A 26,782-nucleotide genomic window follows, 5' to 3' on the forward strand; every position below is an offset into this window, starting at 1 on the left:
TGTCTATTATAATAGAAACATTTTTATCTGACTTTTGCTATTTATTATCCTTTCCTGCTTTTCAGGTTGAGGAGGCATTAAACGTGTTCTTGAGTGTTTTTCTTTCCTTCTGATATAAAATTCTTTCTTGGTTCCCATCGAAGGAACTCTTTAAGAATACGGCAAAAGTTAAACTATTCTTAAAGTGTCAAAAAAAATTATTTATTTAATACATGATTAAATAAAATTCTGGGAAACACATAGAAGTACAAAAGGGGAAAAATTACTGAAAAAAAAATATCCAGGGATCCCTGGGTGGCGCAGTGGTTTAGCGCCTGCCTTTGGCCCAGGGCGTGATCCTGGAGACCCGGGATCGAATCCCACGTCGGGCTCCCGGCGCATGGAGCCTGCTTCTCCCTCTGCCTATCTGTGTGTGTGTGTGTGTGTGTGTGTGTGTGTGTGTGTGTGTGTGTGAGAGAGAGAGAGAGACTATAAATAAATAAATAAATAACAAACAAACAAATATCCAGACAAAATTGCTGATAAAGCTATTTTTTCAGTATTTTCCTATACTTTTATGAAAATATAAATCACAAACTACACAAACAAATTTGTATCCTGCTTTTCCTGTTTTAAGTTTTCTCCCATTCCTATGCAATCTCTTAAATCTCACATATTTCCCCTACACATATCACCACTCACTTTGGCACATACTGCTCAGTTGGATATTGGTATCAGGTAAAGATAGAAACATTTGGGGCACCTGGGTGGCTCAGTGGTTGAGTGTTTGCCTTTGGTATGGGTTGTGATCTCAGGTCCTGAGATCAAGTCCTGCATCGGGCTCCCCACAGGGAGCCTGCTTCTCCCTCTGCCTATGTCTCTGCCTCTCTCTGTGTCCCTCATGAATAAATGGATGGAATCTTAAAAACAAAAAAGACAGAAACATTCTCCCTATTTATAAAGATAACATGGTATATATAGAAAATTTAGAAAATATTTTAAGACACTTCTCCTCTGAAAAAATTAATATTTTAAACTATTTCTTTCCAGCCTGTGGCCATGAATGGCTTTTAGGGTTATTATATAAGTATGACTTTTCAAAAGGAGTTGTAACTGAGTTATATCTCCTGCCATATCTGGGCTTCTGGTACTGGAATATTAACAGGTTTGGAAAATTTAGCTTACTTCATAGGTAAAAATGGTTTCTCATTTTATAATGAGTTAATTTTAGTAATTCCTTTCTCAACATGCCATCAATTAATTGTAACATATTTTGTACACTCAGACATTCAAAAGCAAAAAGACTTGGGTTTGCATTCAGGTTAACACCTATTAGCTCCCTGGTTTATAAAGCTTTAAGCACAATAAGCTGGGAGCCTGCTTTTTCCTCTACTTATGTCTCTGCCTCTCTCTCTCTGTGTCTCATGAATAAATAAATACAATCTTTTTAAAATGCCAAAATATTAGAATTCTACAAATACCATGGGATTCGTAAGATTAAAAAATTATTTTTTTAAAGATCTGGACATTCTTTTTTTTTAAATCCCTGTTTGAATTTTAAAGATTGATTGATTGATTGATTTGAGAGAGAGAGAGAGAGAGAGAGAGGCGCAGAGACACAGGCAGAGGGAGAAGCAGGCTCCATGCAGGGAGCCCAATGTGGGATTCCATCCTGGACCCGGGGATCAGGCCCTCAGATGCTCAACTGCTGAGCCACCTAGGTGTCCCAATTTCCTGTATTTCAATGTAAATTTAATCCTTTTCATTATGTCTATTCTCTCTGGAACATGTTTTTTTTCAGACACTGGACTCTGACTCACTAAATTAGTTTTCTTATATTTTCTATCTCCTTAGATTTTATTGTTCTTCTACTTTCTAGATTTATTTTCCTAACTTGTGCTGTTACACTTCTACCATATTTTAAATTTCCTACCTAGTTTACCTAAACTCTATGCCCAATGCAGGGCTTGAACTCACAACCCTGAGATCAAGACTTGTATGCTCTTCTGACTGGGCTGCACTCCATTCCCCCCACTTCCCCCCACACACTCCATTTTTGCTCTTTTTTTACAGACTCCTGCAGAGGAGTTTAATGATGCACTGCCTTCTTTTTTTTTCTTTCTTAAAGATTTTATTTATTCATTCATTATAGACACGGGGGGTGGGAAGAGGCAGAGACACAGGCAGAGGGAGAAGCAGGCTCCATGCAGGGAGTCTGATGTGGAACTTGATCCCGGGACTCCAGCATCATGCCCTGAGCAGAAGGCAGGCGCTAGAACGCTAAGCCACCCATGGATCTCTAAGCCACCCACGGATCTCGATGCACTGCCTTCTTTAACCTTAAGGATACTAGTTATGGCTTTAAATTTCCTTCTGATCCTGTCTATCATCCTGGTTTCCTCAAACTTCCCATGTTTAACTAATGCCATGCTTTTATAAACAATGTCCCTCAAGGAATATCAGGCAACTGAAAAAGTCTGTCATAAAAAAATAAAAACAAAAATAAATTTTGAGGAGACAGTTACTATTAGATAATGAAGATAATATGGTGACAGGATTAAAGAATTCAGAATTAGTGTTAACATTCACTGATGAGGAGTTTTAAGAATAAAAAAACGGAAAGAAATGCTACAGAAAAAAATTTCAACTTAATATTAGGAGCTAAAACCCATTCTTCCTAGAAAAAGAGGGTTCTAAAATAGTTTCAGTCTGTGCTTTTGAACTTTTCATACCTACACCTCAAGCCTCAAATTTTGCTATTTATGTTCTGAAGAAAAAAAAAATATGTCAGCACTTTAAAGATCTCAAAGCGGGGGATCCCTGGGTGGCTCAGTGGCTTAGCTCTTGCCTTTGGCCCAGGGCTTGATCCTGAAGTCCCGGGATCGAGTCCCACACTGGGCTCCCTGCATGGAGCCTGCTTCTCCCTCTGCCTGTGTCTCTCTCTCTCTCTCTCTCTCTCTCTCTCTCTCTCTCATGAATGAATGAATGAATAAATAAATAAATAAATAAATAAATAAATAAATAAATAAATAAAATCTTTAAAAAATAAAAATAAAAAAATAAAAGTCTCAAAGCATGTAAAATTTAAACCATTAACATCTATAAAATTTCATGCAAATTGAAATGGACAAAGGATCAAATTTTAGGAGTAGTATTATTTCAAAAGAGATACCCTGATCAAAACAGCAGTACTGTTAGAAATAGTAATATACTTGTCTAGCGTACAGAATGAGGCCAAGGCAAAAATCTGTGAGGAAGGCAGAAGCAGTGGGAAAGTTTGACAGTTTTGCTCCTTTATTTCCAAGCTAGTCTTGACAGAGAAGGATTTAAAAAAAAAAAAAACAAAAAACAACAGATGATAAAAGTCAAATTAGTCAAGGTGTGTTCCCCCTTATTTCTAAGGATCCCCCCCCCCTTTTAAAAGATTTTATCCATTTATTCGTGAGAGACACACACAGAGAGAGAGAGAGAGAGGCAGAGACACAACACAGGTAGATGGAGAAGCAGACTCCATTCACGGAGCCTGAAGTAGGACTCAATCCCAGGTCTCCAAGATCACGCCCTAGGGTGAAGGCGGTGCTAAACCACTGAGCTGAGCCACCCAGGCTATCCCTCTAAGGATCCTTTCAATTCAGATTCCATTTGTGATATAATCCTCATTCCTTGCTTCTCCCTCTGCCTGTGTCTCTGCCTCTCTCTCTCTCTAATAAATAAAAATAAATTTAAAAGGGGGGTGGGGGACCCCTGGGTGGCTCAGCGGATTCACGCCTGCCTTTGGCCCAGGGCGCGATCCTGGAGTCCTGGGATGGAGTCCCGCGTCGGGCTCCCAGCATGGAGCCTGCTTCTCCCTCTGCCTGTGCCTGTGCCTCTCTCTCTCTCTATCATAAATAAATAAAAATCAATTAAAAAAAAAAATCCTCATTCCTAACCATCCTTCACTCCAATCTCTCATCACCCAAATAAATAGTAAAACCAAAGTGCCAAACAAAAGCTTCCTGTCTTGGGGATCCCTGGGTGGCGCAGTGGTTCGGCGCTTGCCTTTGGCCCAGGGCGCGATACTGGAGACCCGGGATCGAGTCCCACATCAGGCTCCCGGTGCATGGAGCCTGCTTCTCCCTCTGCCTGTGTCTCTGCCTCTCTCTCTCTCTCTCTCTCTCTCTGTGACTATCATAAATAAATAAAAAAATTTAAAAAAAAACTTGACTAAAAAAAAGCTTACTGTCTTTTGTGAGCAAATACTATATATTCCAAAAAAAAAAAACAACAAAAACTATATATTCCTAACTGCCATAAAGAATAGGATACTTATGAGTTTTCACGTACACATTTCATGAATTTATATATTAACATTAGCTACATGAGCTCCCCACTCTGACACCTCCCCCCACCCCTTTAAAACATCTATTACTAACCCAGGTCATGATTCTGGGGTCCTGGGATCTAGTCCTGCATCAGGCTCCCTGCACAGAGCCTGCTTCTCCCTCTGCCTCTTTGTGTCTCTCATGAATACACATACATAAAATCTTTAAAGAACCCACTTATTCAATATATATGTCAATTATATCTCAAATAAAGCTGAAGAAAAAAGTAATTTAAGAAGATAGGGCAGCAAAAAAAAAAAAAAAAAAAAAAAAAAAAAAAAAGAAGATAGGGCAGCCCGGGTAGCTCAGTGGTTTAGCGCTGCCTTCAGCCCAGGGTCTGAACCTGAAGTCCCGGAATCGAGCCCCACGTAAGGCTCGCTGCGTGGAGCCTGCTTCTCCCTCTGCCTGTGTCTCTGCCTCTCTCTCTCTCTCTCTCTCTCTCTCTTCCTCTCTGTCTCTCATGAATAAATAAATGTTAAAAAAAAAAGTGAAGACAAAATGATGGAGAATAAAGAAACTGAGAAAATGAAAGAATTTGTGATCACTAAACCAGCCCTGCAAGAAATATTAAAAGGAATCCTTTAGGGACGCCTGGGTGGCTCAGCATTGAGCGTCTGCTCAGGGCATGATCCTTGAGTTCCAGGATGGAATTCACAAGAGAAAATTTGGAAAGAACTCAAATATATGGAAGCTAAAGAGCATCCTACTAAAGAATGAATGAGTGAACCAGGAAACTAAAGAAAAAATTTAAAAACTCATGGAAACAAATGAAAATGAAAACACAACAGTTCAAAACCTTTGGGATGCAGCAAAGACAATCCTAAGAGGGAAGTATATAGCAGTACAAGAATACATTAAAAGGATTATTCACCACGACCAAGTGTGATTTATATCTGGTCTGCAAGGGTGGTTCAATATCCACAAATCAATGTGATAAACTATATTAGTAAAGAAAGGGACAAGAATCATGATCCTCTCAATAGATGCAGAAAAAGCACATGACAAACTATAACATTCTTTTTTTGGTTAAAACTCTTCACAGTGTAGGGATAGAGGAAACATTCTTCATTATGATAGAGGAAACATTCTTCATTATCATAAAAGCCATATATGAAAAGCCCACAACAAATATCACTCACTCTTCACAGATGACCTAATACTCTGGGTGGAAAAACACAAAAGATTCCACCCAAGATTGCTAGAACTCACACAGGAATTCAGCAAAATCAGGTGCATTTCTATACATTAACAGTGAGACAGGGACGCCTGGGTGGCTCAGTGGTTTAGTGCCCACCTTTGGCCCAGGGCATGATCCTGGGTTCCCAGGATCAAGTCCCACATCAGGCTCCTGGCGTGGAGCCTGCTCCTCTCTCTGCCTACGTCTCTGCCTCTCTCTCTCTCTGTGTCTCTCATGAATAAATAAATAAAATCTTGAAAAAAAAGGAGAAATTAAGGAATCAATCCCATTTATAATTGCATTGTGCCCCAAACCGTTAGATACCTAGGAATAAACCTAACCGAAGAGGCAAAGGATCTGTACTAGAAAACCAAAGAACACCCATGAAAGAAACTGAGGAAGACACAAAGAAATGGAAAAATGTTCTATGCTCATGGACTGGAAAAACAAATATTGTTAAAATGTTTATCCCAACTAGGGCAATCTATATATTCAATGAAATCCCTATCAAAATACCATCAACTTATTTCACAAAATTCAAACAAATAATCCTAAAATTTCTATGGAACCAGAAAAGGCCCCAAATAGCCAAAAGAATGTTGAAAAAACCCAAAACTGGTGGCACCACAATCCCAGACTTCAAGCTCTATTACAAAGCTGTAATCATCAAGACAGTATGGTACTGGCACAAAAAGACACATAGATCAATGCAACAGAATTGAGAACCCAGAAATGGACCATCAACTCTATGGTCAACCAATCTTTGACAAAGCAGGAAAGAATATCCAGTGGAAAACAAATGGTGTTAGAAAAATTGAACAGCCACATGCAGAAGAATGAAACTGGACCATTCTCTTACACCAAACACAAAAACAGACCCAAAATGGATGGAAGACTTAGACGTGAGACAGGAATCCATCAAAATCCTAGAGGAGAACCCAGGCAGTAACTTCTATGACTTCAGCCGCAGGAACTTCTTGCTCCAAAGGCAAGGGAAGCAAAGGCAAAAATGAACTACTGGGACTTCATCAAGATAAAAAGCTTTTTGCACAGCAAAGGAAACAGTTGACAAATCCAAAAGACAACTGACAGAATGAGAGGGTATTTGCAAATGCCTTATCAGATAAAGGGCTAGTATCCAAAATCTATAAACAACTTATCAAACTAGTATCTAAAGAACAAATAATTCAATCAAAACATTGGCAGAAGACATATAAATGGCCAAGAGTCACACGGAAAAAATGCTCAAAATCTCTCGGTATCAGGGGAAAAAATGCTCAACATCACTCAGCACTGAGGAAATACAAATCAAGACCACAATGAGATACCACCTCATACCAGGCAGAATGGCTAAAATTAACAAGTCAGGAAAAGACAGATGTTGGCAAGGATGCAGAGCAAGGGGAATCCTCATACACTGCTGGTGGGAATGCAAGCTTGTGCAGCCACTCTGGAAGACAGTATGGAAGTTCCTCAAAAAATTGAGAATAAAGCTACCCTACCACCCAGCAATTACACTACTAGGGGTTTACCCCAAAGATATAATGGTAGTGCTCTGAAGGGGCACCTGCACCCCACTGTTTATAGCAGCAATGTCCACAATAACCAGTTTGGGAAAAACCCAGATGTCCATTGATAGATGAATCGATAAAGACGTGGTGTGTGTATGTATATATGTATACACATATATATACACACACGCACACACAAATATATAGACTACCCAGGCACCAAAGAAAAAGAAAAGAAAAATCTTGCCATTTGCAATGATATGGATAGAACGAGAGGGTATTATGCTAATCAAAATAAGTCATAGAAAGACAATTATCATATGATCACCCTCATATGTGGAATTTAAGAAACAAAACAGGATCACAGAGGAACAGAGGAAAAAATAAAGACGAAATCTGAGAGAGAGAGAGAGACAAACCACAAGAGACTCAACTAGAGGAAACAAACGGAGGGTTGCTGGCTGGAAGGGAGGTGGGGAGATGGTATAACTGGGTGATGGACATTAAGGAGAGCATATGATGTACTGAGCATGGGGTATTTTAAGAATGATGAATCACTGACCTCTACTTCTGAAACTAATAATATACATTAAGTGAATTGAAATTTAAAAAAATTTTAAATAACAAAAGAGAAAATACACAACAAATTCAGAGTAACTATAAATTCTATAGTGGACCTACAATATAGGGATATTTCAAGGAGGAGTACACATGGGCATCAACTATATGATAACTTAATAATATAAGTCGATACTTGTATGTATACTTTATATCTAGTTTTCCCAAACACATCCAAAAAAAGATCCCAATCAGGCATATATAAAATACAATAAAAATATCTTAGATGCCGATTTAAAGAGAATGAAATTTAAAATTTCAATGTGGGTAGCCCAGGTGGCTCAGCAGTTTAGTGCTGCCTTCAGCCCAGGGCCTAAGCCTGGAGACACGGGACCGAATTCCACGTCAGGCTCCCTGAATGGAGCCTGCTTCTCCCTCTGCCTGTGTCTCTGGCCTGTGTCTCTGCCTCTCTCTGTGTCTCTCACAAATAAATAAATAAAATCTTAAAAAAAAAATTCAATGTATTTAAGAAAGAGTACATTACATATTAAAATCTATGAGTTGGGGGATCCCTGGGTAGCGCAGCGGTTTGGCGCCTGCCTTTGGCCCAGGGCGCGATCCTGGAGACCCGGGATCAAATCCCACGTCGGGTTCCCGGTGCATGGAGCCTGCTTCTCCCTCTGCCTATGTCTCTGCCTCTCTCTCTCTCTCTCTCTCTCTCTCTCTCTCTCTCTGTGACTATCATAAATAAATAAAAATTAAAAAATAAATAAATAAATAAATAAATAAATAAAATAAAATCTATGAGTTGGGCAGCCCTGGTGGCACAGCAGTTTAGCGCTGCCTGCAGCCCAGGGCGTGATCCTGGAGACCCTGGATCGAGTCCCATGTCAAGCTCTCTGCATGGAGCCTGCTTCTCCCTCTGCCTGCGTCTCTGCCTCTCTCTCTCTGCATCTCTATGAATAAATAAAATATTTTTAAAAAATAAAAATAAAATATATGAGTTTCACTTGAGAAACATTTGTAACCATGAATATACCAATTATAAAACAAAAGCTGTTACTCATGAAATATTCACATCACTTAAAAAATAGATAAAATTTAAAAAGATGCAATTCAGTGTTAGGTTGGTAAGAGTATATGGACAGGACTGCTACTTTCATACTCTGATTCATCTTCTGACCAGCATTATTTCCTTTCAGGAAATGACCCTCTACAACTTGCCAAGGCTGCCAATCACATGGCCCTAACCATCCTATGTCCCTACGGGGGTGGACACATGATCCAGCAAGATCTAGAATCCTTTTGAGGCAGAAATGATGGATGCTGGGAACTCTATTTCTGAAATCTTAAGCAATAATGACCAAGGAGTTGTCCTATACGATTACTGCTGCCAAGGAGGGACAGAATGCCTGCGAATGAAGCCAAAAGAAAGAAAACTAAGTCATTTACTGACTAGGGGTGGAGGAAAATTGGCACTGAATGTACCTCCAGGATTCATAGACAGCTCCCTACCTCTTAGTCTCTCTGGATATAGGCTATGAGTTTCAATTTGAGTACTTCTAACAAGAAGCATTCTAAATAAGACACACATAAACATAATTAGGCAATAAAATTTTGTTTTTAAATTAAATGTTTTTAAATTAAAAAACAATTTAAAATTATTTCACTTCTAAATATGTATTCTATAATAAGATAAATATACATATAAACATACACTTTATATCAATGTTAAATTCCTAGTTTTGATATAGTTACATAAGCAGTAACTACTGGGGGAAACTGGAAACTCCCTATACTATTTTTGCAACTTCCTGTAAATCAGCAATTATTGTTAAAATTTAAAAAGCTTTAAAAATTTGTGGAAAAATTAAAATATGTACAAAGATTTGGGCATCATAATAATGATGGTTGTCACAGCACTTATTATAACAAAAAACTAGAAACAAAAACATTAAGATAATGGATTGTACAACTATATTTATATCATCTTCCTGCTCAAAGCCAACAAAAGTAAAATAAAGGAATAAGGTTATAAATCTAAAACAATGTGGAGGCAAAAAGAGCAATGCCCTGGCAACCGAGAAAAACAAAGGTAGGGTGAACTACATACAGTGGTGGAGGGAGACCACCAACCTGTGATACCTGAGTAAACTATGGATACATGGGTATGTTGGAATGCAGGTATGAAATAAGGGATAAAGAAAGAGATCAACTGGAAGTTAGTAAAATACTATTGACACCCTAACACAACACAGTAGACAGCCTAGCATTTATCCCTGTAGGGCTATTGTTTAAAGAAAATCAACAGAAATGGAATAACAAAGGCTATCAGTGTGGATTGGATGCTGGTACTCCAGAGTAAGTTCTCCAGATTCTGGTGCCCTGGATCATGGACAACTCTCTCCTTATTCACTTAAAGCAAAAACCTTGCTAGGAACACAAAGTTTTCAATCAGTTCTCTAATGGCTCATTTCATAAATACAAAAAGGTGACCTAGTATTAGTAAACATTTGAGGAATCCCCAAAGATAAGAGTATAAGATAAATAACTGGAAAACGGATCTAAGAGAAATGCATTTTTTAAAAAAGATTATTTTTCTTTTACACATTTAAAATAAAAGATTTTCATTCATTCATTTTGAGAGAGAGGAAGCAAGAATAAGTGAGTGGGGCATGGGAAACACAGAAGGAGAGAGACAGGAAGTAGACTTTAGTGAACGGAGAGTCATGGAGTTTGATATCTCAGGACCCTGAGATCATAACCTGAACTGAAACCAAGTGTCAGATACCCAAGTGAATGAGCCACCCAGGTGCCTCATGAAGAACACAATTTTTAAAACTACAGTTGACCCCTGAACAACATAGGTTTGAACTACACAGTATTACTTATATGCAAATTTTTCTTGATTATAAATACAGTAGAGTCCTATAAAATGTATTTTCTCTTCCTTAAGATTTTCGTAGTAACGTTTTCCTCTCTCTAGCTTACTTTATTGAAAGATTATGGTATATAATACATACAACATACAAAATACCTGTTAATCAACTATGTTATTGGCAAGGCGAGGCTTCAGTAAGCTTTTGGAAGTTGAGTTTTGGGGAATTCAAAACATATGTGGATTTTTTACCGTGTTGGGAGTTTGGCATCCCACCCCCTTTGTTGTTCCAGGGTCAACTATAATTTATGTGAATGAAGAGATCTTAAATGATATTGACTTCCAAATGGAAAGAGGTACTCTAAAAGAGAAGTAATTAACGTGAAAAAGAAGCTTTGTTGGGGATCCCTAGGTGGCACAGTGGTTTGGTGCCTGCCTTTGGCCCAGGGCGCGATCCTGGAGACCCTGGAGACCCGGGATCGAGTCCTACGTCCGTCCCCCCCACCCCCACGTCGGGCTCCCCCCACATCGGGCTCCTGGTGCATGGAGCCTGCTTCTCCCTCTGCCTGTGTCTCTGCCTCTCTCTCTCTCTCTCTGTGACGATCATAAATAAATAAATTTAAAAAGAAAGAAAGAAGCTTTGTTAATATACACAGTCTTCTAAATGTGTGTGTGGGGGGGATCACCTATGAAAATGATAAACGCACCAAAAGAGGTAAGAGACAAAGACAATCCATTTAGAACGTCCATCATCTGCATGGGAGTTGCAGAAAAAGAAACTTACATTTGCGGGGGGGGGGGGGGGGGATATGATTAAAGGAGTACAAGAACTGTCTGGAGATTAAATGGAATCTCCATTTAAAACAGCCCTCCTGATTCTAAAATAGGATTACTTTCATCTATATATAGATAGATGACTAGGGAAATTTCAGAATCCAGAATCCAGTATTAAGATCCTAATGACTTTTAGGGGCAAAAAAAGGTTTATAAGGGCAATAATAATCACGCTGGTACCAAATGTCTCATTAGAAACCCAAGGGGGGGGGGGGGTTGCTCAGTAGTTTGGCGCCACCTTCAGCCCAGGGCCTGATCCTGGAGACCGGGTCCCACATTGGGCTCTCTGCATGGAGTCTGCTTTTCCCTCTGCCTGTGTCTCTGCCTCTCTCTCTCTGTCTCTCATGAAATAAATGAATTAAAATCTTAAGAAAACAGAAAAGAAAAGAAAAGAAGAGAAAAGAAAGAAAAGAAAAGAAAAAAGAGAAAAGAAAAGAGAAAAAAAAGAAAAGAAAACCAATATAAAGAAAGACCATGAGGCAATGACTCCTCTAATTTCTGAGAAAAATAATTTCTTTTACCCAATCTAACTCTGAATAGCATTTGAGGGCAGTCTTTTAAATATAGAGGGATATAGAAATTATCTATCATTAGGGGATCCCTGGGTGGCTCAGCGGTTTAGTGCCTGCCTTTGGCCCAGGGCATGATCTTGGAGTCCCAGGATCGAGTCCCACATTAGGCTCCCGGCATGGAGCCTGCTTCTCCCTCCTCCTGTATCTCTGCCTCTCTCTCTCTCTCTATCATAAATGAGTAAATAAATAAATAAATCTTGTTTAAAAAAAAAGAAGTTATCTATCATTCACCTTTTCTGAAGAAGTCACTTGAGGACAGCAAACAAAAGATTATAAATAGAAGACATGAGATCCAGGTAAACAGTGAATCCAAACAGATGACAGAAAAAAAAAAAAAAGTTCCAAGAGAATAATTGTAAAGAAAATCTATGAGGACTAAGGGGTACACTTGTGATGGACAATGGGTCATGTATGGAATTGCTGAATCATGATACTGTACACCTGAAACTAATATGACACTGTGTATGTTAACTATACTGGAAAAAAAAACTATACTGGAATTAAAACAAATCCTGAAATGCATTTAATCTAAGATTAATCTACAGTCAGAGACTGGAGGGCTCTAAGAGGGAGGTCTCAGGGAAAACACACAGACAAGAAAAGTATACTTGAGACATTGGAGATACATGATAAAAGGAGATGACACAAGGGAAAAATAAGAAAAATTCCAGAAAACAACCAAAAGCCAAATGAAAAAGGATATATAATTACAGGCATAATAGTTAAAGTAACATTAATGATTGATAGATTACTGAATTTCTACTTTGAAAATCAATATAATTAAACATGCATCTAAGGGCTGACTGTAGTCGTTTCCAGAGACTTCAGAGGGTAGGCACTATCTCTGCACTCTCCTGTCATGCTCTGGAGCACCATTGACTCCTGGAGGGGAATTTTACATATAGTTGGTGCTCTGGTTTTTATGTTCTATGCCCTGGTATTTTGCAGCTGCCACTAAGAGGATGCCCCATCATCACCTGGTTCTGGTGCCTGGTAGGGCTTGCATTCCTGGGTACCATGGGTCTCTGGCAATCAAGGAGATAGTTCCCAGCCAGGAAGCTACCTCCAGAGTACTGTACAGACTGCATGTCAAGGCACAACCCCCGGTCTTTCTGTGAAGGCCTCCTGGCTTGTCCTGGAGCTTTTATCATGTATCTCTAATGTCTCAAGTATACTTGAGATCTGTGGCACACATCTAGTAGACTAGGGAACTGCTGTCAAGATACATGGCTGTGGACACCTCTTGGCACTCTTGCTCTATCATACTCCAGCTCGCCAGTATCTCCCAGAAAGAAATTATACACTCATCTGGAGGCCTGATTTTTGCAACTGCTCCCCAGGGGACACTGCCAGATTGCATGGCCAGAGAGGCTTATGCTTCTGGTCCCACAGGAATGTATATATCTGCACACATTTAAAAACTGTTACCTGAGGGTCTGGCTTCCAAAGAACCTGATTCTAGGTGCTTAAATCCTCCCCTTAGGGTCATCCTGAACTACTAGGAGCTATTAAAAAACGTTTGGCATATCCTCAACTACTGGGAATCTATTAAAAATATAACAGGCTGCTTGGAAAACCACAAAGGTTTGAAAGACAAGAGAGTTAGGGCAGAGTTAAACAACAAGATTCGGGGCAGCCCCGGTGGCGCAGCGGTTTAGCGCTGCCTGCAGCCTGGGGTGTGATTCTGGAGATCCAGGATCGAGTCCCACATCGGGCTTCCTGCATGGAGCCTGCTTCTCCCTCTGCCTGTGTCTCTGCCTCTCTCTTCGCTCTCTCTGAATGAATAAATAAATAAATCTTAAAAAAAAAAAAAAAGTTCGTCTACATAAGGCTACTCTTTCAAGATGCTGACAGGTGGTTGTTTCCAATAAATCAACAGTCAAGCAAAATGATGAAACAGAGGAATATGTTCCAAATGAATGAACAAAATAAAAACTCAAAAAATAAACCTTAATGAAACAGAGATAAATTTGAATCAATGGCCATAAATACACTCACCAATCTTGGGAGAAGAAGGGATGGACACAGTGAGAACTTCAAGAGAGAAGTAGTAAATACTAGAAAGTACCAAATAGAAGTCACATACATAGCTGAATACAATAACTGAACTGAAAAATACACTTAGAGACAAGAGCAAACTAGATGAAGTAGAAGAAAGGATCAGTCAACTCAAAGACAAGACAGTGAAACTCAATCAAAGCAAGAAAAAAAAAGCATGGATATAGCCTAAGGGGCTTATGGGACAAGATCAAATGGACTAACATTTATTTGCATTACAGGGGTCCCAGAAGGTGAAGAAAGACGCAGAAATCTCTTTTGAAAAAATAATGGATGAAAACTTCCCTAACTTGGGAAAAGATCTAGGAAGGCAACAGAGTTCCAAATAAGATGAATCCAAGGACAGCTACCACAAGACACACATAACTAAAATCTCAAAAATTAGGGAGCCTGGGTGGCTCAGTCAGTTAAGCATCTTTCTTTGGCTCAGGTCATGATCCCAGGGTCCTAGGATCGAGCCCTGCATCAGGCTCCCTGTTCAGTGGAGTCTGCTTCTCCCTCTGCCCTTCACCCCACTCTTGTGCTTTCTTGTTCTCTCTCAAATAAAATCTTAAAAAAAAAAAAAAAAAAAACTAGAAAAAAATCTTTTAAAAAAAATCTCAAAAGTTAAAGGCAAGCAGAAAATTTAAAACAGCAGGAGAAAAATAACTCATTATGTGCAAGGAACCCTCATGAAAATATAAGCAGACTGTTGAGTAGAAACTGCAAGCCATAAAGGAGTAACACAATACACTCAGAGTACTTAAAAAAAAAAAAAAAAAAAAAAGTTCCAGCTATGAGTACCCTATCCAGCAGTTATTATTCAGTGTTGAGGAAGAGATGAGAGTTTTGCAAACAAAAGCAAAAGGAACTTCTTTTTTTTTCTTTTTTTTTTTTTTTTTTATGATAGTCACACACAGAGAGAGAGAGAGGGGCAGAGACACAGGCAGAGGGAGAAGCAGGCTCCATGCACCGGGAGCCCGACATGGGATTCGATCCCGGGTCTCCAGGATCACCCCCTGGGGCAAAGGCAGGCGCCAAACTGCTGGGCCACCCAGGGATCCCCAAAAGGAACTTCTTAAGCTGAAAAGGCACTAATTGGCAACAAGAAAACATATGAAAGAAATCTCACTGGAAAAGTAAATGTAAAGAAAACAGATTCATCATTTATAAAGCTAGATGGAAGTTAAAAGATAAAAGCAATAAAAATAATTATGATTACAATAATTAGTTAAGGATACACAATAAAATGTGACATAAAAAACATAAACCACAAGGCTGGGAGAATAAAAATGTTAAGCTTTAGAATGGCCTCAAATGTAAGCTGTCAGTAACTTTATAAAATAGATTATTAGATATAAGATGTTATATATAAGCCTCATGGTAACCACAAAGCAAAAATCTATACACAAAAGGTAAAAAGAAGGGAATATATAATTATACCACTAAAGAAAGTCATCAAATCAAAGAAAGCAAGAAAAGAAGAAACAGAAAGGGACTACAAAAACAGACAGTAATCAATTAACAATAAGTATATACCTGTCAATAATTACTTAAAAATGTAAATGGAGTAAATGCTCCAATTAAAAGACACAGAATGGCTGAAAGGATAAAAAAGACAAGACTCATATATATGTGGCCTAGAAGAGACTCACTTCTGAGGTAAAGGCACACACAGACTGAAGTAAAAGTATGGAAAAGTATTCTATGCAAATGGAAACAAAAGAAAGCTGAAATAGCTATACTTTTATCAGAAAAAAATAGATTTTAAAACAAAGACTGTGGGGTCCCTAGGTGGCACAGCAGTTTGGCGCCTGCCTTTGGCCCAGGGTGCGATCCTGGAGACCCAGGATTGAATCCCATGTTGGGCTCCCAGTGCATGGAGCCTGCTTCTCCCTCTGCCTGTGTCTCTGCCTCTCTCTGTGTGACTATCGTAGATAAATAAAAATTTTAAAAATAAATAAATAAAAAATAAAAATAAATAAAACAAAGACTGTAATAAGAGACAAAGATGGCATTACAAAATGATAAAGGGATCAATCCAACAAGATGACTTAACATTTGTAAATATTATTGTACCTAACATAGGAGTACCTAAATATATTAACAGACCTCAAGGGAGAAAATGATACAAGGCAATAATAATAAAAATCTTAATGCCCTACTTACAGCAATATATCATCCAGACAGAAAATTAGTAAGATAACTATGGCCTTAAATGACTCATTAGACCAAATGGACTTAACAGATACATACAGAATATCCCACCCAAAAGCAAAATACACATTCTTCTCAAATACATGCAACATTCTCCAAGATAGACCACATACTCACAAAACAAGTAATAAATTTAAAAAGACTGAAATATATCAAGCATATATTTTCTGAGCACAATGGTATGAAACTAGAAATAAACTACAAGAAAACTAGAAAATAGAGATTAAGTAACATGCTACTGTACAACCAACGAATTAAAGAAATCAAAGGAAAATAAAAAATACCTGGAGACAAATGAAAATTGAAATGTACCAAAATTTATGGGATGCAACAAAAGTACTTCTAAAAGGGAAAGTCATAGTGATAAATGCCTACCTTAAGAAACAAGAAAAGTCTCAAACAACGTAACTTTACACTTCAAGGAACTAGAAAAAGAAAAACAAAGCCCAAAGTTAGTACAAGGAAGGAAATAACAAAAACTAGAGCTGAAATATATAAAACAGAGACTAAAAAGACAATAGAGAAGATCAACGAAACTAAGGGTCGATTTTTTGAAAAGAAACAAAACCGACAAGCCTTTAACTATACTAAGAAAAGATAACTCAAAATCAGAAATGAAAGAGACGTTATAACTGTGCTACAAATATACATAAGATCCTAAGAGACCACTATGAACAATCATGTGCTAATAAACTGGACAGCCCAGAAGAAACTGATAAACTGCTAGAAACGTACAACCTATACCAATAATGAATCAGGAAGAAACAGAAAGTCTGAAAAGACCATCAACTAGTAAGGAGACTGCATTAACCCAACAAGCAAAAACCAAATGGGTTCACTGGTAAATTCTACCAAAAAGTCAAAGAACAATGCCAATTCTTCTCAAACTCTTCCAAAAAAAAAAAAAAAAAAAAAAAGAAAAAAAAGAAAAAGAAAAGGAGGGAACTCTTCTGAATTCATTTTATGAGGCCAGACTTACCCTGATAAAAATTACAGGTTAATATCCTCAATAAACATAGATGCAAAAAATCTTCAACAAGACATTAGCAAATCAAATTCAACAGATTAAAGGATCATCTCTACAATCAAGTGGGACTTATTCCAGGGATGCAAGGATGGTTCAACCTTCACGAATCAGTCAACATGGACACATTATCAAAATGAAGGATTAAAGGAATATGATAGGGCAGCCCTGGTGGCCCAGCTGGTTTAGTGCCGCCTTCAGCCCGGGGTATGATCCTGGAGACCCAGGACTGACTCCCACGTCAGGCTCCATGAATGGAGCCTGCTTCTCCCTCTGCCTGTGTCTCTGCCTCCCTCTCTCTGTGTTTCTCAAGAATAAATAAATAAAATCTTAAAAAATAAATAAATAAATAAATAAATAAATAAATAAATAAATAAAATATGATCATCTTGATAAAGAGAAAGATTTAACAAAATTCAACACCCATTCATTATGCTCTCAACAAAGTAGGTATAAAGAGAACAAACCTTAACACAATAAAGGCCTTATATAAATACAGCCCACAGCTGATAGTGTATTCAACAATGAGAAAGCCTTTTCTAAGATCAGGAATAAGACAAGGATGCTCATCTCACTGCTTCCAGTCAACAGAGTACTAAAGTCCTAACCAGAGCAATTAGGCAAGAAAAAGAAATAAAAGGCACCCAAACTGGAAAGGAATAAATAAAACTGTCACTATTTGCAGACATGATATTATATACAGAAAAATCTAAAGACTCCACCAAAAAACTGTTAGAAGTAATAAATTCAGTTGAGTTATGGAATACAAAATCAATACACAAAAATTGGTTGTGTTTCTATATACTCATAATGAACTATCAGAAAATTAAGAAAATAATGTCATTTACAATTGTATCAAAAATAACAAAATACCTAGGAATAAAACGAGGGGAAACACCTGTATATTGAAAACTATAAAAACTTAATGAAAGAAAATTAAAAAGATACAAATAAATGGACAGTCCAAGCTCTTGGGTTGAAAGAATCAGTGCTCTTAAAATATCCATACTACCTGCCGCAATCTGCACAATTTAATTACCATGAAAATTCAAATAGCATTTTTTCAAAAAAATGGAATAATATTACAATTTTTTTAATCTTACAATTTGGGGATCCCTGGGTGGCGCAGCGGTTTGGCGCCTGCCTTTGGCCCAGGGCGCGATCCTGGAGACCCGGGATCGAATCCCACATCAGGCTCCCAGTGCATGGAGCCTGCTTCTCCCTCTGCCTGTGTCTCTGCGCCTCTCTCTCTCTCTCTGTGACTATCATAAATAAATAAAAATTAAAAAAAAATAATAATCTTACAATTTGTATAGAGCCATAAGAAAACCTCAACAACCAAACAATCTTGAGAAAAATGTACAAAGCTGGAAGTATCATGGTCTCTGATTTCAAATTATATTACAAAACAATGGTAATCAAACAGTAATAGTACTAGGGATGCCTGGGTGATTCAGTGGTTTAGAGTCTAACTCTTGATTTCGGCTCAGGTACTGATATCAAGGTTGTGAAACTGAGGCCTGACTTGGGCTCCACGCTGAGTGTGGAGCCTGCTTAAGATTCTTTCTCCTTCTTCCTCTCCTCCCTCAGCCCTTGCATGTGCTGTCTCTCTCAAAACAAAAACAAACAGGGCAGCCCGGGGGGCTCAGCGGTTTAGCACCTGCCTTCAGCCCAGGGTGTGATCCTGGAGACCTGCCGGGATCAAGTCCCATGTCGGGCTCCCTGCATGGAGCGTGCTTCTCCCTCTGCCTGTGTCTCTGCCTCTCTCTCTCTCTCTCTGTCTCTCATGAATAAATAAATAAAATCTTAAAAACAAAAACAAACAAAAAACCAGTATGGTACTAGCATAAAAATAGACATATAGATCAGTGGAACAGAATAGAGAACTTAGAAACAAATCCACACTGGGATGCTTGGGTGGCTCAGGGGTTGAGTGTGTCTGCCTTTGGCTCAGGGCATGATCCTGGAGTCTCAGGATCAAGTGCCACATCAGGCTCCCTGAACAGAGCCTGCTTTTCCCTCTGCCTATGGCCTCTGCCTCTCTCTCCCTCTCTGTGTCTCTAATGAATAAGTAAATAAAATCTTAAAAAAAGAAATAAATCCACTCATATATAGTCAATTAGCTTATGACAAAGGAGCTATAAATATGCAATGGCGAAAGGATAGTCTCTTCAATAAATGGTGCTGGGAAAACTGGACAGCCATAGGCATTAAGAATGAAACTGGACCACTGTCTTACATCATACACAAATAGATTAAACACTTAAACATAAGTCCGGAAACAATGAAACTCCTAAAAGAAAACATAGGTTGTTAACTTGTTGACAAAAGTCTTGATTTTCCGAATTTGACACCAAAAGCAAATACAAGAAAAGTTTTTAAAAATAAGTGTGACATCATACTAAAAAAAAGCTTCTGCAGAGTAAAGGAAACCATCAATAAAAATCAAAGGTAAGCTACTGAATGGGAGAAAACATTTGAAATCATGTATCTGATAAGGGACTAATATCCAAAATATTGAAGAATTCATACAACTCAACAGGGGAAAAACAAACTTCAATTAAAAAATGGGCAGAAAAAGGGGATCCCTGGGTGGCGCAGCGGTTTGGCGCCTGCCTTTGGCCCAGGGCGCGATCCTGGAGACCCGGGATCGAATCCCACATCGGGCTCCCGGTGCATGGAGCCTGCTTCTCCCTCTGCCTGTGTCTCTGCCTCTCTCTCTCTCTCTCTCTCTCTGTGACTATCATAAATAAATAAAAATTTAAAAAAAAATGGGCAGAAAAAAAAAGAGGAAAAAAATGGGCAGAAGATCTGAAGAGACATTTTCCCAAAGAAGACATACAGATGGCCAAAAAAGGTACTTCTCAACATCAGGGAAATGGAAATCAAAACCGTAATGAGATAGCACCTCACACCTGTTTGAAAGGCTATTATCAGACAAAAAATAACAAGTGTTGGTGAGCATGGGGGGAAGCTGGAACACTCACAGACTGCTGGTGGAAATGTGAAATAATGCAAATACTTGGGAAAACAGTTTGTCAGTTTCTCAAAATGTTATATATGAGCATTACCATTTGACCCAATAATTCTACTTCTAGGTATATATCCAAGAGAAATGAAAATATACCCACACAAAAAAAACTACAACTGTTCACAACAGCATTAACTATAATAGTCCAAAAGTGGAACAACTCAAATGTCCATCAACTGATGAGTGGATATATAAAAGGTAGTATATCCACGTGACAAAATATTATTCAGCCATAAAAAGAAATGAAGTACTGACATATCCTGCAACATGAATGAACCTTAAAAACATTATACTAAGTGGAAGAAGTCAGCCACAAAAGACCACATATTATATTATTCCCCTTATATGAAATGTCCAAAATAGGCAAATTCCCAGGGACAGAAAGTAGATTAGTTGCCAGAATCTGAGAAAAGGGTATAATGGTGAGTGACTGCAGTGAGTTTGTTTTATTTTTGGTGGGAGGAGGGTGCAGGGGCAATGAAAATGTTCTAAATTTAGACTGTGGTTAAGACTGTACAACTCTGGGATCCCTGGGTGGCGCAGCGGTTTGGCGCCTGCCTTTGGCCCAGGGCACGATCCTGGAGACCCGGGATCGAATCCCACATCGGGCTCCCGGTGCATGGAGCCTGCTTCTCCCTCTGCCTGTGTCTCTGCCTCTCTCTCTCTCTCTCTCTCTGTGACTCTCGTAAATTAAAAAAAAAAAAAAAAAAAAAAAAAAAAAAAAAAAAGACTGTACAACTCTGATGTCAGAAAGGAGAGTGGAAGTAGGATAAATGAATTAAATCTTCTTTAATCATAGCACAAGTTGATGGTAATAGCTAAAGCCGATCAATCAAGAAACAGCAATAAGCATGATGGAGCTATACATTAAACAAAAGAATATGAAATGAAGGACGCCTGGGTGGCTCAGCAGTTGAGCGTGACTTTGGCTCAGGATGTGATCCCAGGAGTCCCAGGATCGAGTCCCACACTGGGCTTCCTGCATGAAGCCTGCTTCTCCCTCTGCCTATCTGTATCTTTCTGTCTTTCATGAATAAATAAATAAAATCTGGGGCAGCCCCGGTGGTGCAGCGGTTTAGCGCCGCCTGCAGCCCAGGGTGTGATCCTGGGGACCTGGGATCCAGTCCCACATCAGGCTCCTGCATGGATCCTGCTTCTCCCTCCTCCTGTGTCTCTGCCTCTGCCTCTCTCTCTCTCTCATAAATAAATAAATAAATCTTTAAAAAATAATAAATAAAATATTTTTTAAAACATGAAATGAACATAATAAATTATATCTCAATAAAACTAAACCATCAACTACACAGACACAGGTCAAAAATAGTTGCTTTAAGAAAGTAGGCTCAGGACTCAGGAAAGGGTAGGACAGAAAACTATATATATATATACCTTTTACTAAAAGGTTTCCATTCTGGGGTGCCTCGGTGGCTCAGTTAGTTGAGTGTCTGCCTTCGGCCCAGGTCATGATCTCAGGGTCCAGGATTGGGCCTCACATAGGTTCCCTGCTCAGGGGGGAGCCTGCTTCTCCCTCTCCCCGCTGCTCATGCTCTTACTATCTCAAATAAATATTAAGAAAAAAAAAAGTTTCGGGATCCCTGGGTGGCGCAGCGGTTTGGCGCCTGCCTTTGGCCCAGGGTGCGATCCTGGAGACTGGGGATCGAATCCCACGTCAGGCTCCCGGTGCATGGAGCCTGCTTCTCCCTCTGCCTGTGTCTCTGCCTCTCTCTCTCTCTCTGTATGACTATCATAAATAATAAAAAAAAAAAAATTAAAAAAAAAAAAGTTTCCATTCCATCTTTTTAATACCAAGAGACAATTCCTTATGGAACAAACAAAAAGCCTAAACACCCAGCAAGAAAGGGCTAAGTAAATTTACTGACTGTTTTAAATCACCATTTATGTAAACTTTGATTGCTAATTTGTTCTTTTAATGTAAAGATTGTAATTTCTGAAAGGATTATCTATTTGTACCCTTTAATCAATACCTTCCATTTTATTTTATTTTTTAAAATATTTTATTTATTCATGAGAGATGGGGCGGCGGGGGGGGGAGGCAGAGACACAAGCAGAGGAAGAAGCAGGCTCCATGCAAGGAGCCTGGCATGGGACTCGATCCCGGGACTCCAGGATCATGCCCCAGGCCAAAGGCAGGTGCTAAACCACTGAACCACCCAGGTGTCCCAATACCTTCCATTTTAAATGTTTACTATTCCTTAAAATGTTTCTGTGCAATGAACCTCTAAAGTATATATTACTATCTTTTTTTAAATAGCCAGTTTATCATACTATCACATTTTTCCAGTGTCCCATACCTACCTTCTTGTCTACGTGTTTTCCCTAAGACCTCCCTCTTAGCACCTTTTGACTTCTGGCTCCAGTTCAGATTTTCCAAAACAAACAAACAAACAAAAAAAAATGACAACAAAAACATTGTATATTAACACATGCAGGAAAAGAAAAAGGAGTTATTAGCATTATTTCTGCATCTTCATAGTCCCAATAAGACTAAAGGACAATATAAGGGAATTCATGGCAATTCAGATTATGTAGAAAAATAAAACAGGAGCACTTGGGTGGCTCAGTCGGTTAAGCACCTGCCTTTGGCTCTGGTCAGGATCCCAGAGTCCTGGGATCAAGCCCCACATTGCCCTCCCTGCTCACTGGGGAGTCTGTTTCTCCCTCTCCCTCTGCCTGCCTGTGCTTTGTCTCAAATAAATAAAATATTTTTTAAAAAGAAAAAGAAAAAAAAAAGAAAAAGAAAAAAGATTCTCCTCTATATGAATTGACCGTAAGACCTTTGATTCTATAGACACATATGTGCCCTGTTGTCTCCACTCTTCCAGAACCTCAATGCCAACTATCACATCTTACGAGACATTATAATACAGAGTGTAAAAGCATGGACTGCAGCATAACATGTTTGTAGTCAAATCTTGGCTTTGCTTTTATTCCGTGTGATCTTAGGCAAGTAATTTTACCTGTTTCCTTACCTATAAAGTCATAAAAATAAAAGCACTAAGTTTATGAGGTTGCTATGAGCATGAAATGAGTTAGCAGTACTTATAAAAGGCTTAGGATAGTTGTCTGGCAACAGATACTATTATTTCAAATAGAGAAATTTGGATAGTCTCTTTGGCTGGAGCTCCTCTCTGTGACAGTTTGATATTAACAAATATTGGCAGTGAATCTGAGGGATGCAACTTTAAAGTTCTGGGAGAAAGGTTCATGCATATAACCCAAATAAAATTAATTTTAAGACAGGATACTATTTGAGAGAAAAATACTCTCTGGAGGGATGCCTGGGTAGCTAAGTGGTTGAGCGTCTGCCTTTGGCTCTAAGAGTGATCCCGTGGTCCCGGTCCCAGGATCAAGTCCCATATCGGGCTCCCAGCATGGAGAGCCTGCGTCTCCCTCTGCCTATGTCTCTGCCTCTGTGTATCTCTCATGAATAAATAAAATCTTAAAAAAAAAAAAAAAAAACTCTCTGGACTTAAAAAAAATTTTTTCTTCTTTTCTTTTTAGAGTGCCAAAGTGATGGGCCTTGGCACTGAATCATCACTTACTAGGATACTTAAAGCCATGGATGCACGGTTTCTATATGCTATCCCTGTCAATAAATAAGGGATCTTCTTTTGTTGCTTGACACTTAAAAATATATATTTATATTTAAAATAGTTCAGTAAAGCTTCTTGTGTGATCATGTACACGAAAAGCACTGTGATACAGAAAGAGAAATGGGGGGTTTTTCTTGTAATTATGAAGTTGCTTAGCTGTGCTCATCTATTTGTGCTTAATGCTTATCAAACACTGACATGCCAGCAAACAATTTTGTTGCTTCTCTCAAGGGAGGGTAATTGCTCATCAAAAGTAGAAAAAGGACAGGAAGAAAAAAAAGTCTTACTATGTGATTTTCCTCCTCTTTATTCTATTGGGAGATAGTCAACTCATTCATGACTATGCAATAATTTGCTGGTAACAATAACCTTAAAATATCTCTTGACTTCAAATTATTATATGTTACCTAGAAAAGGCAAGTGACAGCTTCAATCTAAGACAGTTTCTGCACTCCAAAAGAATATAGTTTAGAAGTTTCGACCCATAAGCCATGTTACAATCTTCCCTCTCCAAAGAGGGATCAGATTTAAAAGAAGCAATAGTTTTTTTTTTTTAAAGATTTTATTTAAAAAAAAAAAAGATTTTATTTATTCACGAGAGAGAGAGAGTATTCATGAGTATGTCTCTCATACACAGAGAGAGAGAGGCAGAGACACAGGCAGAGAGAAAAGCAGGAGGCAGAGACACAGGTAGAGGGAGAAGCAGGCTCCATTCAGGAAGCCGGCTGTGGGACTCAATCCTGGGATTCCAGAATCACGCCCTGAGCCAAAGGCAGACGCTCTACCATGAGCTACCCAGGACTCCCAAAGCAATAGGTTTTAAACAACAAAAATATCAACCTTAAAAAAGTTCATACACCCCTACTTTTCAAATTAGTAATACCAAAAAGATGGGATCCCTGGGTGGCTCAGGGGTTTAGCGCCTGCCTTTGGTCCAGGGCATGATCCTGGAGACCCGGGTTCGAGTCCCACATCAGGCTCCCTGCATGGAGCCTGCTTCTCCCTCTGCCTGTGTCTCTGCTTCTCATGAATAAGTAAATAAAATTAAAAAAAAAAAAAAAAAGACCAAGCTTCCTTGTTTCAGTCTAATCCAAAACACAAGGATATTAAACTCTACCATTAAATAAATAAACAAACAAACTCTACCATTACTTTACATAATGGGTATGTACATAATGGAAGAAAAGTTATTTTGAATATTTTACCAAAGTACATGTGAATATAGAACAAAATTGCAAAAACACCCAAAAAACAAAATTGCATTGCTGATCCAGAAATAAAGCCATTATACTTCCTGTCTAGTTCTTTAAGCACTACTGAAAATAGCAGTCCAGGAGAAAGTATGCGAGAAAATAAAAACTCACTCTCCTGTTTGAGGGACAGAGAAAGCCATCAGGTTCAATACATTCACAAATATTAATGTTTTCTAGTGTAATCAAAGGGGATGTACATTGTAACACGGTTTTACCTTAAAAATTATTTAAAAACTAGATTCCAATAACCATTGGAAAGGTTCAAACTTCCCATTACAAATAATGATACAATAATAAGATGCAGTATACAGCATCTTGATTACTCTCAACAAAATATTTAACTAAAACCTAATCAATCTTTTAGTCTGACTTCCAGTTTTAAGAAAATACAATGGAGAGAGAACAAGTTAAATCCAGAATGTGGGATATTTTCCAAGAAAATATGAAAAAAAAAGAAATTCAGTTATTGGGGTAGTGGAGGGGAGGGAGATGGTTTTAGATGAAGAAATAAACATACACCTCTAAAATAGGAGAACCTTGTTTTAATCAAGATTTAAACAACAGACATTTATTAGGCAACTGGGGAAATATGACTATTAACTGGCTGTAAGATGATACTGAGGAATTACTGCTAACCATAATACCATTACTGCAGCTGACAAAAATATGTAAAAGAACATCCTTATTCTTCTGAGAAGCAAGCTGAAGTATTTAGGGATATGGTATTATGGTTTCTGCAGCTTACTTTCAAATAATTCAGCCAAAAATAATTTATACGTATATGTCTACATATACATATCAATATAATAGATACATATATACCTAAGTAATATACCTAAATAGCCAAACATACAAAGTATTTATTATGCTATCTTTCAACTTTTCTAGATTTTTGAAATTTCTCATCACTGAGATAAAGGATTAGGATAGAATCAAACTGTCTTATGTTTTATATATATTTTATTAAACATTTTATAGCCATTATTACACTTAAAAACATTAATATTCCACACAGATGCATTGTTATTTCTAATTTTCTGAAAATTTAGGTTTCTGTGATTAACAACCTCAAACATAAAAAAGTGGGATACACAGGAAAGCATTAAATGAGCACTTTCTTGACATGGTGTAACTATAAACTAATAAATGATTTTCTTGTGGCTTATAGAAACCTAGTATAGGTATATTCAATAATGAAAAGTGTGTTTTGTGTGTTTTCTTTAGAGACAGAGAATGCACGCATGTGTGTGCGCGCACATGTGCTAGAGTGGGCAGGGTGGTTGGGTGGGCAGGAGAATCTCAAGCAGGCTCTACATTCAGTGTGAGTCCAATTCAGGGCGCTTGATCTCATGACCTGAGCCGAAATCAAGAGTCCGACACTTAAATGACTGAGCCATCTAGGCACCCCAATAAAAAGTGTCTTTCTGACACCTGGCAAACCAGGGTTAGTCAGCAGTTAGAATATCTGTGTAATAATATTAATTTTTCTTTGTCCTCACCAATCTGAAACTAAGCTGTAATTTTAACAAGGACAGGGACTGTGTCTTATCCATTCTTGTTTTGCATATGCCCTAATTTCATAGGCATTCAAAAGTTTACTGAATTGAAAAGACTTATTTCTTTGACACCAATTAATAAATCATAATCATCTTTCAATTTTACAGAAGTTTTTATATTATGTACCAATTTCCATGAAAACGAATGCTTTCTTGTTAAGAAAACATTTTGAGGTTTCT

At 38.3% G+C, this 26,782-nt stretch overlaps 1 protein-coding gene across 1 annotated transcript in view; it reads right to left on the reverse strand.

The window, feature by feature from the left end:
* SRPK1 (SRSF protein kinase 1) overlaps positions 1 to 26,782 on the reverse strand; it is a 90,133-nt gene that overhangs the window by 40,571 nt on the left and 22,780 nt on the right.

This window comes from Vulpes vulpes, chromosome 1 (genome assembly GCF_048418805.1).
Source record: "Vulpes vulpes isolate BD-2025 chromosome 1, VulVul3, whole genome shotgun sequence".
Classification (NCBI taxonomy): domain Eukaryota; kingdom Metazoa; phylum Chordata; class Mammalia; order Carnivora; family Canidae; genus Vulpes; species Vulpes vulpes.